Source organism: Ambystoma mexicanum, chromosome 5p (assembly GCF_040938575.1).
Source record: "Ambystoma mexicanum isolate Mex_15411 chromosome 5p, UKY_AmexF1_1, whole genome shotgun sequence".
In the NCBI taxonomy this organism is placed as follows: domain Eukaryota; kingdom Metazoa; phylum Chordata; class Amphibia; order Caudata; family Ambystomatidae; genus Ambystoma; species Ambystoma mexicanum.
In genome coordinates, this window is record NC_090930.1 from 685,217,741 (window position 1) to 685,235,040 (window position 17,300).

The following is a 17,300-nucleotide window of genomic DNA, read 5'->3' on the forward strand; positions in this document are numbered from 1 at the left end:
TTCATTTTGGTTGTGTGGGTAATCACCTCCTTGATTAGGGATAGTGAGGTATTTTCCAACCCTGTATTATCATTTAATAAAGGTTTATGACCACAATTATAAGCTCTCTGGGGCTGATTCATGGAATTTGTGCACCGAAAAACAGGGATTTGTGTGCCATTCTGCCCGAAAATCCCCATTTGTTAAACAGGGATTTGAGGGCAGAATGACGCACAAATCCCTTTTTTGGTGCACAAATTCCATGAATCAACACCTCTGTGGCCATATCTCATTCCTGGCTCCTCACACACCTTTATCAGATTATCGACTTTGCAGACCCATTTCACCTTTCCCAACTGACCCCTCCAGTCATGTTCTTCAATCTGCACTGAAGAAGCCTTTAGGTGAAACATATGTTAGCAATACAATGACACCATCACTGCCATGTATGTGTAAAACCAGATATTGTATGGAGAAGCCTGGTTTGTTATCATTAGGGAACCATTACTCATTGTAGAGAATCATTACCCATTTAGGGATCCAGTTATCCATCATTCATTCAGTCTGAGTAGAGGTATTAGACTATCCATATTATTCTGCCACTTTGTATGCATTTGCATTTGCTACAGAATGAGGCCTGTTATATTTGAAGTGCCATATAGAGACATGTAGAGACATATACAGATATGCCTTTATGTATTATGTATGCATAGTGGGGGCATTCCATTGCTGCGCCTCCCCCTCCTCCCATACCCTGTCACATTCCAGCCACCCCCCCACCTGTACCCCGCAGTGATGCATTTACTGGAAATAACAACCAAACACACTTTTAAAGTTGGAAATTGTAATGCCACCGCAGCTTTATTTGCATAAGGTCAAGGAGTTATCTTACAGGCAATCCGTGAATTCACCACACCACAGGTTCTTCTACGCTGTGTGAGGCTTCCTAGGGATGCCTCCCTCCTCCCCCCCACTGTCCGCGTCTGGTGGACGCTTCCGGTTGAGCCCGGCCCTTGCTGCCAGCTTCTCTCTACCCATGGCCATTCGTTGCTTGCGTTGACATTTCTTGACACTTCCCCCTTGCTCTAAGGTACCTGCTTCTAACACCCCGACACACTTCCCGGTGTCGTATTATCCCAATTTCTAGCTAAACTGGCGCAACCATTCGGGTGCCCAAACACGTAGGTTCCTATACAGACACCTCCTTTCCGGTGCCCAAACATCACGTTACTACTTTTCTACCTATACAGCCATCACTTTTACGATGTCCAGCTTTCCTAGTGCACATTTCTACTCTACTCTGAGCTCCCGTCCCCTTTTTGGGCTAACTTCTTACCCTATTCCTTCAACCACAACTTCAGCCCCCAAGTATTCCCATATCACCTTACTGTCCCAGAGGGCTGCGCTTAGCCTAAGGTTCCATACTCCCTGTACCCTCACCCTGGGCCATCCTCAGAGAGCTTGCCCAGGGTCCCCCCACCCCTGTCAAGTCCCGTAATCCCTAGTCCTTCCCCTCCATCTCTCTGACTCGCTCCTCCCCTCTCACAGTTCATTTCTCTTGCTCTCGGTTCCCCCCTTTTCCTCCACCTACAGTTCCCTGGGATCCATTCTCCCCCAAACTCCCGCCCCTACTGACCTCGATGTGTCGTTCTCTCAATTTTCCCCAAGTACCTAGCCCCGTATTTTGCCACCAGCATTGCGCTTGCCCCCCCTTCACCTCCTTGGACCTTGTGCCCCCCCGGTTCCCTCTTGTCACCCCATCAAGCCCATTTTTTGACCCACCACATCCCACTCTGTGTATCCTTCCCTCAGTTATCCCTTCACCCCACCTGTTCTTTGGCAACCCTACCTGTGCCACCTTACCTTCATCTTGTTCCCCCCCAACTTACTTCCTTTGTAGACCTTTGTTTTCACCTTGTTTTCCAATGTTTTCTTTCCACCCCCCCCATTTTGGGGTTCGAATGGCTTCCAAGCCCCCTAATCCTTCCCCTTTTTTTCCCCAGGGCCTGCCCCGAGTCTGTTACTCTTGGGTGCCGTAGGATCTAAGCTGTTGGCTGAGCATTCCCCGATGGGCCTGCCAGTAATTTGCTAAAGGGATCACAATGTAACTCCGCTGGGCGACCTGAAACACAAAAAGGACAAGTTAGTTCAAACTTTTGGAATTGGGCGGGCGGGCGGGAATTCCAAAACTGTTCTCCGTGTGTAGCAGGATACCGAGGGATAGAGAGAGCGATGCTTGCTCGTGTGGCCCTTTATAGGAGGCCCTCCCTCTCTCTCGTCTCGGTTCACTGCTCAGTCCCCCTTCCGGTGCTGGTCCCTCCCATTTCCGGAGGCAGGCCCTTCTCTCCTTTGTCCCACCCTATGCTTCTGAGGAGGGGGAGGAGGTTGGCTGGGCAACCCCCACTAAGGGGCGGCACCCGCATGCCTCCTGGGTCATCCCATTGCCACACCTCCCCCTCCTCCCATACCCTGTCACATTCCAGCCACCCCCCCACTTGTACCCCGCACTGATGCATTTGCTAGAAATAACAACCAAACACACTTTTAAAGTTGGAAATAGTAATGCCACAGCAGCTTTATTTGCATTAAGTCAAGGAGTTATCTTACAGGCGATCCGTGAATTCACCACACCACAGGTTCTTCTACGCTCTGTGAGGCTTCCTAGGTATGCCTCCCTCCCCCCCCCCACCGTCCGCGTCTGGTTGACGCTTCCGGTTGAACCCGGCCCTTGCTGCCATCTTCTCTCTACCCATGGCCATTCGTTGCTTGCGTTGACATTTCTTGACACTTCCCCCTTGCTCTAAGGTACCTGCTTCTAACACCCCGACACACTTCCCGGTGTCCTATTATCCCAATTTCTAGCTAAACTGGCACAACCATTCGGGTGCCCAAACACATAGGTTCCTATACAGACATCACCTTTCCGGTGCCCAAATATCACAGTTATTACATTACCTATACAGACACCCATTCCGGTGCCCAAATGTCATGTTACTTCTTTTCTGCCTATACAGCCATCACTTTTGCGATGTCTATCTTTCCTAATGAACATTTCTACTGTACTCTGAGCTCCCATCCCCTTTGTGGGCTAACTTCTTACCCTATTCCTTCAACCACAACTTCAGCCCCAAGTATTCCCATATCGCCTTACTGTCCCAGAGGGCTGCGCTTAGCCTAAGGTTCCATACTCCCTGTACCCTCACCCTAGGCCCTCCTCAGAGAGCTTGCTCTGGTTCCCCCCAGCCTCGTCAAGTCCCTTAATCCCTAGTCCTTCCCCTCCATCTTTCTGACTCGCTCCTCCCCTCTCACGGTTCATTTCTCTTGCTCTCGGTCCCCCCCCTTTTCCTCCACCTACAGTTCCCTGGGATCCATTCTTCCCCAAACTCCCCCCCCCACTGACCTCGATGTGCCATTCTCTCAATTATCCCCAAGTACCTACCCCCGTATTTTGCCCCCAGCTTTGCGCTTTCCCCCCTTCACCTCCTTGGACCTTGTTCCCCCGGTTCCCTCCTGTCACCCCATCAAGCCCAATTTTTGACCCCCGCACACCCTCCTCTGTGTATCCTTCCCTCCGTTATCCCTTCCCCCACCTGTTTCTTTGGCAACCCTACCTGTGCCACCTTACCTTTATCTTGTTCCCCCAATTTACTTCTCTTGTAGACCTTTGTTTTCACCTTGTTTTCCAATTTTTTCTTTCCAATTTTTTCTTTCCACCCCCCTGCATTTTGGGGTTGGAATGGCTTCCAAGCCCCCTAATCCCTCCCCTTTTTTCCCCCAGGGCCTCCCCCGAGTCTGTTACTCTTGGGCGCCGTAGGATCTAATATGTTGGCTGAGCATTCCCCTATGGGCCTGCCAGTACTTTGCTAAAGGGATCGACCTGTGACTCCTCCCAGACTCTCTGCTGGTTGCTGGCGGCAGAGAGTTCCTCCCTGCCCAAAAAACAGGTCGCTCCTTAGGGCACCTATTTTATTTATTTGGTTTTTATTTATATATTTATTTATTATAATTTTTATTTTTTTCTTTTCTTTTCCACCCCTTGGGAGACCCCACTTCGATAAATACGTGAAGTCAGGAGTTTAACTTGCAGATGTTCCGTTTCACTGCTACCCTCCGGATACTGTGCTGAGGATAGCATCCTTGCCCCCCCGTACAAAAACTTTGTAACAAACTGATAGCTTCCTTACCAGATGTGGTTAATGTGGGTTGGGAATGTGTTCTTGAAATTCTCTACTGCCCCTTTCAAGGAGATAACCATTTCCTTAATCTGCACTTCGCAACTTAAGGTAACGTTACTCGTGATAAATGCTTAAAATGATGGTTTATTCGAACTGTAAGTGCCATGCTGCTCATACTTGGAAGTGTTGTTTGAGCTCTAACCCTTGCAACCCCACTTCGCAGTGTCCGAATGTGTACCCCTAATATTGTGCCTCTCCTCGTCCCCCATTGCACCAGACCGAGCAACCCATTCCCCAGCAACTCTCTACTCAGGGTGAGGGGGCTCAAAGCGAGTGTGTGGAGCTCTGTGTGGTCTTGCTTCCAACGGGGGAAACAAAACAGCGTGCGCAGCTCCGTTGGTGCTCCACACCGAGACAAATACAAAGTGATACAGTGCTGCCAGTTGGGAATAAAATGAGTCCCCTCTGTTCCCATCAACCGTACTACGTGCTTTGTTTCCCAAAATGTTGTTTTTGCTTAAGGACAAATTGAATTGTTACCGCGGGTATATTGTCCATCTGAGTGCTTATGTAATTCATATTTAAAGTCCTGTGCCTTCTGGACCTCATGTATACACAGAACACAACTGCATGACAAGTGCCCCATCCCGAGTTTTATCCCAGCTGAAAGTGTTGTGACTTTAAAAAACAAAATATGGAATTGCTTTAGTGGAGTCATATGGAAACTCAACTGGTGGCTTTTGTGTAGACAAAGAAATTACTATTTGCCCTGAAAGTTTAATAGGCGTGATGGCCAACGGTACACCCCTTTCTTTTCCTTTGCTGTTATAACTGCCCAAACGAGTATCCCCCCTCCCCGCTCGGTTCGCAATAACCCCCTTATCCGTTCAACATGACTGCACGTCGTTTATTTACTGCCTCATTTCAACTGGCCTCTTTACCCTTCGCCCCCTTGTTGCATCTTACTGTCGATAGGTGAACGTTACTCGCCTTACGTTTACAGGTGCCGGTAAAGCCTGGAAAAAAGAGGCACCCGTGGTACGATCACCCAGCGAGTTACCGAACAAAGTGTTACTTAACAACTACCAATCCCCTCATGCAGCACGACTGACGTCGGGGGCTCAGGCATACCCAGTATCCATTGTAAATGTGGCCATCCCCCGACCTACGTCACTTTACCTCATGCCCCTGGCATGCGAGGTGCACCTATCACATTTCCAAACCTGACAATGTTTTGAAAGCAAGATATTCCAAAAGGGTGTAGCGCAAAGTGGTAATGATTTCCCTGTATCCAACCACCAAGACATTGTATCGCATTGCCCAGTACATGCTGTCTTGCCTCATAGTGGCCATTAGTAGCTGGTGGTGGATCCCTAGTGAAGAGAGGCTAAAGGGCATAGAAGTGGCCTCCAGCGCACTCAGGCCCACATCTAATTTTACCACACAGTGTCATCGCTTAGCCATTGACCTCGACGTCTATAATTAGGAAATGCTGGAAGTAAGCGACAATTAAAAACTGATGCTTCGGTTTAGCTGCCAGGCTCCACGTCGACATCCACTTACTGATGTCACCGAATTAATAGCAAATGTTATGAATTTATACCAAAGGCAGCATTCAAAGTAAGGACTATGTCCTCTTATTCCTGGAAGCACTGTCATAATCTGTGCTCGGTTGGATTATGCCCATGGTGTGTTATGATGATGTGGTGATGTCAATGACATTACATGTGGAGTGTTAGTGTGGTGATGTCAGAGACATCCTTGTGGAGTGTTGATGGTTGTTTGGAGTGCTGGGTTCCACTGGAGTCAGTTGGAATTAATGTGCTGGCCTGGATGGATGTCCCAGTGCTTTCTCTATTTGCTATCTAAGAGAATAAACCTACATGTAAACTACTTACCTTCTGGTCATGGTTTTATGAAGAAGGAGTCATACTTTATATCACACTCCCAGGCTTCAGCTGCGCGGTAGGGTTGGGGGGGGGAGTGCACTAAAGCAGGCTGAAATTAAGCGAGCAACATGAAATGTATTCCTTGCCCTCATTTAAAACATCACAGTGGGGGTTCAGGCATTAACCTTTGATATAAAACGGAAACGCCACTCTTTGTTCGATTCGGAGCGCAATTACTAATAATGATAATAGTAATGATAATGATGTGTTATTTGTGTAGCGCCTTAATCCAAAGTGCTTTGCAGAGCACATATTACATGCAATACCACCCAACCGAAATTGGTACGAAATTAAGAGCTGCACATGCTGTTCATAAATCAAGTGCAAAAACGAAGTCAATTGCAAACCTGAACAACCACCTGCCACCTGGGGCCTTTAAACGAACATTACTGACCGTCGTGGAATGGTGGCCGAAGCAACGGCCTTGACATCATTATTAGGCGATCCCTGGAAATTGTACCAGCGCCGTACCGCTTGGTCCATTAAATCTTCCTTGTCACCAAATTGCCCCCTCTTGTTACGAAATGCAGCTTAACCTCCCGTCTCCCAATTCAAAAGTGCACCATACATTCCCCTCGTTGCATGTATGTATGTGTGTGCGCGTGCAGTCTCGCCATTTACGATCTTTCAGGTAATCCCTAATTGCAGTGGGCAAGGCCCTTCTAGGAAATATAGAGGAAGATTAGAACATGACTGCCTCATCAAGCCTGCATGTCGCAGTTTGCCCATTGGTTATTTGCCACGGCCGTTTAAAGCGGAACGGCACCAGCTGACAACAATCATCCAACCATGGTTGTGGCCAACAATGTAAATGCTCTCCTGAACGTCCCTTGATGCTCTGCTCTGCCCTACTCTCCTCGCCAAGCACTGATCGGAACCAAGGTCCTAAACACTTTATAGGCGCCCGCTGCATGCTTACTCCCTAATCAGAAAAACATCACTGTGATCCTAACCCTTAAGCGAACTTGTGCCTTGAAATCTTATGCATAAGCATGTTATAAATTCCATATTCCAAGAGCATTACATCCTACAATCGACTACCATGTCATTGGGCGACAGCTTCCCAAGTGCCTCCTTGCTTCAACCAGGCCCCCCCTGCAAACCCACCAGGCACTCCTGTTTCTAAACATTTGACGCCATGCTCCGCCCTCTTGCCGACTTGCATTCTCGTATTTGTAGTCCCTTTGATTCACTACCTTGCAAAGTCCCAGGCCGGCGTGGACGGCACTGGTGTACCCGTGCGCGTCATCCACACTGTGCTTACATAAACCCCTCTCATATGGAACATCTTTGGGGAACACTCACATTCTAAACTGCGTTGTCGTGCTGGCCTGCAAGGCCACGTGAAGGGATGGCCTAGTCTAGTATTTTGATCCTAGTGTGGGAGGGTGTAAGTGACCATCCAAGCCGGGGGTGGAGTGAACACTATGCTACCCACCAGTCCTCACCTATAAAAAGCAGTGATTTATACAATTTCAACCCGGCTCCTGTTACTGTACCCCCGGCACCCCCCACCCTCCGTGGTTAAAGTAGACCAAGCGGCTGGACACGTTCCAACACAAAACTCCACCACGGGTATATTTCCCCCATAATCCCTCGCCCCAGTATACCCTTTATACACCGCAATCTCACCATCACCAATGTTACTCCACCGTATATAATTACGCCCATGCCATCATTGCCACGTCTCCTGTTACCGTAACACCCCACTACCTTCCTGCAGCGATGAACTACATTGACAGCACCCAAACCCGTCGTCACACAGTGGCACAACCCTGCATTCTAGGCGTTTGCCCTAAATGTGTGCAGTAAATAACATTTTAATGGCCCGTGCATTCAAACTGGTTTACAATTTTGGAACGCTTTCCGCATGCAGTTTGTTGACTCCTGCGGGCCCCTGCCCCTTCCTATCACTGACCTGCATATGAAAAGCTGGTGGCCCCCTTACGGCAGGTCGGTAATGGGAGTTCCCCGCCCATGCAAAGAACAAAGCGCCACGCTTTTGCCGCTCTTCTGGATTATATTGCCCACCATCCTAACATAATAGTAAAGTGTGCATACGTAATAGTTTGTATCAAGCTTAAATGTTACTCACACCTACCGCCTGTACTGACCCCCTTAGACGACATTGGGCATTCGAACAGATGGTGACAATTGAGCCCCATCCCGCCAAATATGCAGGAAACGAGCCACCGGCCCCTGTCTACACATCTGCACACCAACCAGTCCTAACAATTACTATATCCATCGTTTTCGCGTACAAATTTCCCTGAGGCACCTCCCTTGCTGAGAGCCGGACGGTGCCAGCAACGCTCCGTTCCACTGCACCAAAACCCCCCTGCACGCCGCAGGCCCTTGCCGAAGGGGCAACTAAGGGCCTGCGAGCTTAGCTAGTCATGCAGTTGCAGGGTATAGGTTCACCGTAGCAGCAGGGCACCTGGGGGATAGAGGAAGGGGAATGGCCTCTCTGCTACGAGTGCGATGCCTAACCCTGGCCCCCAAACCAAATCATGGTGGAACCTTCCTGCGTCCCTTTCCAGAACCACCGCGCCCCGCTCCCAAGGCACTGGCCGCCATTCCCCATGCGGCTCCCCCCACCCCGGGGCCCGACAACACCCCCATTCCTAAAATGCTGTCCGCCCTTCCCCACGCAGCGGAAAATGATCTATAGGCCTGTTGCATTGTTCCCACGCTAAACCCCTAGGCTGTCCCTTGCCCATCCACTTCCAATCCCCCCCTGCACCCCGCATTACAAACCGCAGCAAGCACATCCAATGCCTTGTTCCCATGCTAAACTGTGTCCGCCAAGCAGCCCCAGAGCCAACAGAGCAAGCCTGCAGCCTCTGTAATGAACACAGCCGTTCACCAATGAAACCACTCCTTCGGACCACGTGGCCCCCTGCCGTGATGAAAACACAGCTTGACACCATACCCAGGATGCAACGGCAACTTCCCTCACCCTTACTCTCAAACTTCCCGCCATTGGCCCCGCGGTATGTTGCAAATGGGCGTTATTCCCCCGATGCCCCTGCCGCACCGGCTTCTACAACCGACCCCCTACACTCTCCTGCTTTCTATATGCGCCTGTTTGTGAGTTAGCACCGCTGGCCAGAGCCTGTTGACAGCAACTCTCCCCAAGCCTTATATCGTCACCACTGTGCTGAATGATCTCCTATACTGCAGCTGCCCTGCGTAACTTCCCTTCTGCCCCTATCTCTGTGTAACCCCCGACCAATTCACCATTACGCTCGACACCCCCCTCGAGACGTTGCCAAATGCATTTCTTAGTGATTCTGCATATTTATCCACATTTAAACATTAGTGCCTACATAGCGATGTTGCGCTACCTTTGATTTTGCATTCCCATCTACCTAATGGCACGCCGCCGTCCACCGCGAGGCTGCCCACCCCTGCAAGTCGCGGCTCCCTTCAGCTTGTCACTCAGGTAAGTCTGCTGCCTGAACCATATTTCATTCGTAAAACGGACGCACGGCTGCATCTTGCACAAAAAAGACCACTTATCCCACCTTAATCCCCCAACATTGCGGCCAGTACCTCCACGCTCTATAAATACCTCGACACTCCTTGTCCTCACCGGAACACTGGAACTTCCACGCTGCCTCACATGAACCAGCACAGCGTTCTTTCTTCCTTCTGAGACTCGGCTGAGTCCTCTCCTCAGTACGGCAGTGGCTGAATATAAAAAAATCCTCCTCCAAGCGAATTCCAAAACCGTTCTCCGTGTGTAGCTGGATACCGAGGGATAGAGAGAGCGTTGCTTGCTCATGCGGCCCTTTATAGGAGGCCCTCTCTCTCGTCTCGGTTTCCTGCTCAGTCCCCCTTCCGGTGCTGGTCCCTCCCATTTCCGGGGGCAGGCCCTTCCTTCCTTTGGCCCGCCCTATGCTTCTGAGGAGGGGGAGGAGGTTGGCTGGGCAACCCCCACTAAGGGGTGGCGCCCGCCATGCCTCCTGCCTCAGCGCGTTCGCCCGCCATTGTAGAGACACGCATGAGTGTGCACTTAGAGTATGCATTGAGCTTTGAGTATAGTGCTTGGAATGAGTGAATGCGTTAGGCAATACATTTAAAAATAGAATGCATGAGGCCTATGGCATTTTGAAGCCATCCCGAATGAGACAGACAGAACAGTAGCGCCACTTGGTTCTGCGGAAAGATGTTTTGAATTACTGGGGTACGAGGAATGCGTAAACAGTTTTTTTGTTTAGACACAGATAAGAGGTCGCCTTTGCCTTAGTAGAGAGAGGAGAAGGGCTGGCTTTATTATCAGGCCCTGGGCGGTGTTCTCAGACAGAAAAGGTGGGGGCAGCATGCAGGGAGTGCTTTGCACAGAGACAGAAGAAAGGGATTTCAATGGAGTGAATAGAGGAATATGGAGAGAGATGGATAAGATGGTAACACGTAACACAGATAGCATGGTCCAAGATATGATGTACAAATGTCTCAATGACAGAACACGCAGTAACTGACAAGAACACACAGTGCATCACAGACTTTCAGGCACTGCTCAGATTTAGAAATGCTTATAGGTAGAAAGAGAGTGCATTTTTAGCTTAGAGAGACATGTAACCATAGAGATGTATGTATGTCATTGAATAGTATAACCAGAGGTGAGGCTTTGGGAGTTTCTAGATGTAGATGTAGATGGAGCTGACTCTGAGATTGAGGGAGTTTTGGATGGAGCTGCTCCCTGAGAGAGGAAGCATTGGGGAAGCATTCTGATGAGAGCTGATGAGATTGATCTGGCAGAGAGAGTTGGCAGGAAGACCAGACCACTGAGAGGCCTGTCCCTGACTGACTGGGTTGTTCCAGAGTTCGCTGGAGAGGAGAGACATGGCAAGAGGGGAGTATTGCTGAATAAGACACGTGCCAATGGGGAATTAGGACAGACACTCACACAGAGCTTTTGGATTTGATAGATGGGGAAATCAGATAGACATTGTTTTAGAGAGAGAGTGTGAAGTGTGGTGTGGATTGGAGAGCAATGGTGTGAATTGGAGAGGAATGCTGAATACTGACGCTTGCATTAGGCTGCATTAGGATTATAAATCCAGCAATTAGATGACTTGCATTAGAAGCCTGTAAGGCTTACATGTATTGCATTGCTTTGTAGATTTGCACCCAAAGCACAAAAGGTGCTGTACATGAATACATGTATTCTATTGTTAGAATTGAAACTGACTTATGTGTTTTCTTTGTGGTTATGTTTCTGTGCAAATAGCATAGTAACTTCGGAGTAACTTAGGAGTAACACAGTGCACAATTGCCCTGAGATACAAGAGCAAGGGGGGGCATAGTGATCCACAACCCCCGAGGTAGATTTTGAGACTAACAATTGGTCGCCCATAAGGGGCTAGGCCAAAGGTAATGTTTTAGGACTGACAAAAAGGCGCCCAGCCGCGTGGCCCTTCCTTCCACAGCTGATATCGATGAGGGCTGGAACAGATGTGTAGTCTGCAGATTTTTGGCAGCTGACTTCTGATCCACTGATCATCGACTTGGCTGAAGGCAAGGTTCAAACACGATGTTCGTGCGTGCAGCTGTGTTATCTGTTTTCTTTTAGCTGTATTTTCTGTCCATGCTTATTGAGTTCATGGGAGTTTTTATGTTTGATGTTTTGTCTTGGGGATCCTTTTGTATTAAAGAGTGCATGTTCTGAGTCCACAGCTTCTTCCGTCTGAACGACGTGGTTGTCTAACTCCTTTGTTTTGAGAAATCCAGATTGTTGTTACATCGAATTGTCCAGAGCAGTTTTTCATGACTGGTGATTGTTTTTGAAAATACATGTACATATATTTGTCAGGCTAGATAATTGTGTTATTTTTGTAGATGCTTGATGACCTTTGTTGAAGTTTGCAGACAATTTTTAATTGGAATCTGACCTTTGTTTTGGATTCATTTGTTGGGAACTTGTGCACAATTTCGCCAAGCTTAAAGACTGTGATCTTCATTGTCTAGAGATGTCAAAGCCTTGTTTGAAAACTTACACCACGAGATGTGAGATTTTGTTGACGATTGAGAAACCCGAAGGGTTGAGAGTGAATGAAGAAGTTGCAAGAACAGAAATGAAACCATATATTAATGACTTGCGAGCAATAATATATTATCTCAGACATGTAATTGATAACTGGGAAGATGTCCCAGCAGCACCTGCAGACCCATTGAAAGTAGACCCATTGACATTAACAACAGCAGTGATGGGTGGGAACAGAGTTCCTAGAGAAAACCTAGCAGGGGTGAAGCACGAAGTAGTGTATGGAGAACACTTGAATATTGTTCTTGGGGAGAAAGAGTTACCTCAGAATAATAACATAGAGATTTTTACCCAAACGGTTTGTTCCACTGATAGTGTGGCAATAACTGAAGAGATTACAGCAATAGCAGAGCAACAAATTGAACGAGATGTTTGCTATGAAGAGGAAATGGAGAGTGCATTTTTGTTATACATGTGCAGGTTGCCTAGAGGAATGCACCGAGAGGTTGCCTATGAAGATTTGCATTATGAAACTGTAACATTGGAGACACCTTTGCATGGAGGCAGTTATGTGAAGCATTTGAAAATTAGGTTTGTGAGAAGAGATGAGATGGTGAAAATCTTTGATTTGAATTTTAATGGAATTTGTAATGGCATTTTTGGCAGAATTTGCAGCAGTAGTGCTTTGCCTACGTTAGATAGTGAATCGAGTTAATCGTGCTAAAGTTGGAAGCTCTGAGATTTTGCATTCTTTGAATTTTTTGAGTTTTCCGACTGACTGTATGGAGAGAACCTGTCTTTAAGTTATGCAGAAACATCGCACAGGATTAGCACACTGTTGTTTTGAAGAAGGTGTAGGCAGAGAAGGGAAGGAATGTTTAGAGAATCTGAATTGCATTGCACATGTGGGAAGCAGTGTCAATTTGAATGAAATCGATATGTTTTGTCAACATTTAGTGATTCAGCAATGTGAATACATTAATACATTATGTTGAAAGGGGAGTCTGTGGCTAGAACTGTGGCTAGAAAACATGAAAATGACACAGAGAGTAATGATTTTGCAGAGAGTAACACACAGAGGAATGCAGTTGTGCAATTTTTGAATTTGCATTTTCTGAACTATGTGAAATGGGCTGTCCTGTTTTGTTTTGAGAAGGACAGAGATGGAGGCGGGAGTAATGCATCAGGAGGCATGGTTAGACAGATGCACTGAATTAGACACTGACTGACATTGGGGAGACACTGAGAGAACTAGCATTGATGTCTTTTGAGAGACACAGGGAGTTTAGAACTAGCTATGTGCACTGAAGCACAGAGAAATGCTGTTTTGTTTTTGGCTTTCAATACACCTGAAAACTGAAGAAACTGATACTTGCACTTTTGTTTTCCTTGCATGACATCTGGAGAGACACCTTGACCAGACCGAGATTTGCAGACCGCGAGGTCTTGATGACTGACCAGATTGCATTGCATGAATTGACCAGACCATGATTGACAGCATTGTATGAACTAGCAACATGATGACTGCAGAGATTGACCAGTCCTTGATGCGAGATCCATGATGAGTGACAACCCTTATGACTTTGCATCATGGCTGCTTTGAAGCAGAACTGAGAAGACATTGGCAATTGACACCAACACTTTGCAGCAGCACTTCTGGGGAATGTCTCCAGTTTGAGGCCTTAGGGTGTAGCATTGTCAATGACTGTGCTTTGAGAAGGTACTCAGAAGACCTGCTTACTGCCTGATTTCCTTGCATGACAACTGAAGCCATGGTAAGTGAAGATAGTGACTGACTGTTTTGAAAATCGACACCTTGCAGCATTCTGTGCAAAGAGAGAGTGAAAGATGTTCAGCAAAGGAGAGAAACCGTTTGTGGGCAGTTTTGTAATCTGCAGCGAGAAGAGAATCCGTTTTGAAGGCCTTACCTTGTGAACCAGAACCAGACACAAGTTTGGGGCCTAGGGAAGAGGAGAGAAATCAAAATGAGCAGGAAGACACTCTGCTGAAAGCATTTGAATTCCTGGTGCAAACCATGTTTGAAGAGCAGTGAAGTTCTTTGTCTCTTGTGGGAGTGAGAGAGAGAGCATTGATCTAACACCATTTTGCTTTGAAATCTTCATTTGAATCCAACGTTGGCTGGTCCCTCATAAGAAGAGCAGGGACTAGCATGAACTGGCGACAGCATGAACTGGCAAGGAAGGCGATAATCCGAATCTGAAATCTGGAGTTTTGGCCTATGTGCAGGGCAACTGAATGCATGGAATTGCCACTTGAGAGTTGCCATCTGCATTGTTTTGCATTGTAACACTGAATAAGTGCAACGTGAATGATACATCGGTATCAAAAGAGGATAGATTGGGGGTCATTATGAGTGAGGCAGTAAGGGGTAAATGGCACTGGTAAAGGTGCCAGAGCCGTCAACTCCTTACTGCCTCATTACGAGTCTGCTCACGGGAACCCGCTAAGGACACCAAAGTGCTAACAATGAGGGCTCGAATGAAAATGGGGATGGGTTCCTTGAATGAGGAATTACCGGGCCCTCCAAGGTCGGAATGGCCCGGTAATTCCTCATTCAAGGATCCCGGACCCGGTACTCGGTAAGGGGTAGACATGCTGCTAACAGCGGCATGGTTACCTCCTAACTTGTAATGCCCCCCATTGTCTTAGAGAGAGAGTGTGAAGTGTGGTGTGGATTGGAGAGGAATGGTGCGGATTGGAGATGAATGCTGAATACTCACACTTGCATTAGGCTGCATTAGCATTATAGATTAATCAATTAGATGACTTGCATTAGAAGCCTATAAGGCTTACATGTATTGCATTGCATTGTAGATTTGCACCCAAAGCACAAAAGGTGCAAATTCGAGATTTGTATTATAGTAGTGTTTGCATCATGCATTGCTGTACATGAATACATGTATTCTATTGTTAGAATTGAAACTGACTTGTGTGTTTTCTTTGTGGTTATGTTTGTGTGTCTATAGCATAGTAACTTAGGAGTAATTTAGGAGTAACACAGTGCACAATTGCCCTGAGATACAAGAGCAAGGGGGGCATAGTGATCCACACCCCCCGAGGTAGATTTGGAGACTAGCAAGTGGTCACCAATAAGGGGCTAGGCCAAAGGTAATGTTTTAGGACTGACATATGCTCTATTTTTGTTGGCACATAAATCAGACATAGGGATCAGTCTTGTTCAGATCAATTCAAGAAGAATCTTTATTCTGCAGACTAGGGCATAAACTCAAAAGCAGAGCTACCCCTGTGTTATGCTTGAGCTAAAACATGGCGCTGGTGCGCAGTGTATTCTGGGGGCACTCAGAGCCATAATGGATATTTACTCCATGCCTCAGTGAAAAGCTGTACTTACTTTGCTGAGAGCTGAATTTACTTTGCTGAAGAAAACATGCTTTCCAAACCTGGTATGCAGTCAAGGACATTCTGCGGGAAAGCTGGTTTTGTTATGTCTTGTTATGAGTTATGGGACTGTTTTCCGTGGCGTTTGTTCTTAGAAGAGGGAAGCGCTTTGCTCCTTGAGGTTACTGTCGGTTGACCCAGCTGGCAACCAACGGTTACCCATCAATGCGCAAGTGCATTGCCAGAAGGTTTGAGAAATTACCACCCTTTTTTGAGGAGTGCATATATGCGGAACCCCTCAACGGTCAGATGAGACAGCTACAAAGACCTCAGTCGGAAGGGGGACACCTTTATCCGACATACCTGTGGGCTGTTGTGCTCTCGGCCTGTCTGTTACCGGGGTCTTCCAGCCGCTTCTGGCGAGATGAGGGATTAGGTTACGCCCACGGTGATGTATTTTCTTTTGAATTCTCTGTGATTTATTTCTGTGTTATCACTTGTTGCTTCCAAGCTTTGAATAAATAGCCGTATAAGTGCTCATTATTTTCTAAGCGTGCGTGTGGTTGTAAGTCATTGCGTTGTCTACCTGCGTTCAAAGTATTGGCTCTGCAATTGCACTGGTGATTAATGACTGTCCGTGCACTCTGGGCGAGCATTACATTTTTGGCGACGAGGATGGGATATTTGTGATGAATTGTTCCAAATATGAAAGAATCTGTTTGAACGCAGACAGGCTTAGTTTACATTGCACACGAAAGTAATTTGGCAGCGAGTGTTGTACTTTGTTAATCTGTTTTTTTTTATGTGTGTGTGCCTGCGCGAGTGACTGCAGTGTGGAAAGGAAAAAAAAAATATATATATATATATAAAGAGGTTTTGTACATTATTGCAATGATGAATAGTTTGTTCAGGAAAAAGAGCGTTCCCGCTGGCGGTGAATGTTCTGATGTTATCATTCCAAGCTGGGCTAAGAGCCCATATGATAGATTGGCCCAGGTGTGGGCATGCGCCGCGGGGCTAAGTGAAACATGGGATCAGGGATTGGGAGATGCTGATCCGTCTGATGTAATGTTGTGCTTACAACAAGTTTCAGTGGAAAGGGGAAGGGAATGTACCGCGCTGGGTAGGCGGGGTTGGGTCCTCCTGCATGCCTATAGGAAAATGCATCAAAAGAATTTGGAAATGAAAAATTATATTTTGCGATTGGAAAAAGAGTTGGCTGCAGAAAAGCAGATCGCGTTAATGCAGCAGATTCAAATGAAACTTTTCAAAGATAAAGCTGACACATATCAGGCCGTGGCCGAGAGTGCAGCAGTCAGAGTAGCCCGGTATAAGTATAGGAAAAGATGGGGAGGGGTCAACCAAAGAAAGATGGCAGCTGTAATCGCTACCGCCGGTGTGGACTGGGATCCAGATAATTGGGATGGTGACATTTTTGACTCAACCAGTCCAGAGAGCAGCTCGGCAAATGAGTCAGATCCCAAAACTGAATTTAATCAGAAGACAGTGGTGGCTAGGCCAGTTAGAAGACGGCGAGCCGGGCCCCACCCGCAGAATCCTGCAGGAGGGGTTGTGGATTTAACCACGCTGGAGGATTACACCCAGCAGGAGGTTGGGGAAATTATTACTCGTTTGAGGCAAAAATCAGGGGAACCTTTATTGGCATGGATGGTGAGATTGCTAGATGGGGGTGCTGCGGGGCTGTTGGTAGATTCCACGGACTCACCGCGTTTTCTACCTTTGTCAGCTGACACCAATGTACAGGAGGTCTTATGGGCAGGGCCGCCCCCTGATGAGAATGGTCAGGATTCACAGGTGTCTTTGTGCACCTAGCAACCCAAGCATGTA